This window comes from Thermobia domestica, chromosome 18, assembly GCF_964235325.1.
Source record: "Thermobia domestica chromosome 18, izTheDome1.hap1.1, whole genome shotgun sequence".
Lineage (NCBI taxonomy): Eukaryota > Metazoa > Arthropoda > Insecta > Zygentoma > Lepismatidae > Thermobia > Thermobia domestica.
The window spans coordinates 131,370,213-131,371,932 of NC_137471.1; positions in this window are offsets into that span (position 1 = coordinate 131,370,213).

The window sequence follows — 1,720 nt, forward strand, 5'->3', positions numbered from 1 at the left end:
AAAAAAATCGCTGTTAGTACAGTGACACCTATTGTATCTAACAGGGCTCCCAATGTCTCTCATCAATGCCTAGTGTCGCCCCTAGGCGAGAAGCTAACCTGCATCTGTCTATCTAACACTTACCCCTGTGATGTGATGTGAAAGTGCATTTCATTCTCATCCCTTAAATTCTACCCTTTCTCATGATTATGATCAAAAGATCATAATGACCAAATGATGTACTATACTTAATAAAGCCGATGGTAAATGTAAATATGTATAAACCCCTAAGCTCCCAACAATAAAAGTCTACAACCCATTCATGTTCAGTTCGCAACTCTTCCCCTACTGAGGGCGTAACCCTCTTCGGGTAGTTGCTCACCGATGGTGGGCCGGTAAAAAAAAGCTGTTAGTCATAACCACTCAGAATCTCGAATCGTTCATCGATTTACAGGTCTGAGTTCGATTTCTAACGCTCTACGAGCATTCACTAGTATTTTTGATCATTTAGGGAGAATTGTTCTGTTACAGACAATCGACATCCCCTTGCAGTCCGTATTGCTGACTCAAGTGGGAGCCCGTGGCCATCATCATCTTCGTCTTCTCATCTCTTTTGTGGAGGGCCAGTGCTCGCACTGACCGACATCTCCGCGAGGACGTATTGCTGCCTCAAGTGAGAGCCACAGTGGGCTTCCTCTCGATCATCCTCTTCGCCGAAGTCTTTTGCGCCCATCTGGATGTTGTCAGGTGCCCATCCGGGACTACCACAGCAACCTCCTGGGCCGTCTCTGAACCCCACGTCAGTGGGCCAGGGGACTGACAGAAGGCATACATCTGCTCCCCAAGGCAAAAATTCTGGTAGATCCCGATCACGCACACCGGACAAACATCACACTTCTTCAACTCAGCCACCGCCTAAGCGTCATCATACTGTTAGTGAATCCGAGCAGTCTGTTTCATCCATGAACCTCGACGACGCTAATGAATTTCCGACAATACTGGATTCTTCCAAACCTCGTCTTCATTCATTCCTGCTTACCAACTTTGATCCCAAATTTGAGAATACCAAGCTGGCTTTTCAACAACTCATAAAATACCTACCACGCGCCTCAGTCGCTCAAATTGTTCATACACGCAATGGGATAATCTTCAAGTCATACGATTCATCATTCTTAACCACTGTACGAAACAAATGCAGTTTCGAAATTTTTTGGCAAACATGCTGAAATGAAGCGACTTGAATCAAAGGCGTTTAAACAAGCACCACCTCCACGAAGACCCCCGGATCTTTCAGTTGTCATTAGGGGGTGGATCCATCCCTGACAGACGATGAGATTCAGGAAGAACTCACTCAAGAGGGGCACTCTATACTTAAGTGCATACGCATTAAAAACGACCATGGAGCTACATACATGGTACGAGTCCTTACTAATTCCGAAACTACCATCGATGACTTGCTAACTTATGGCGCCTTCATTTATAAAAGGAAGCATCGCGTCGAGCCATCAAAATCACCTCCGCCTTTACCATTGCGATGCGAGCGCTGTCAAGCGTACAATTCGCACCCGACTTCAAAATGTACGCAACCTAGCAAATGTGGATACTGTAGCCCAGGATAGTAAGGCATGCACCAACTTAGCTAAACCACCTAAATGCTCTACATGTCCAGAGCAGCATCCGACGTATAGTTATCGATGCAAAGCGAAACCCACAGCTGAGCCTCTCAGCCCGGAACTAACGG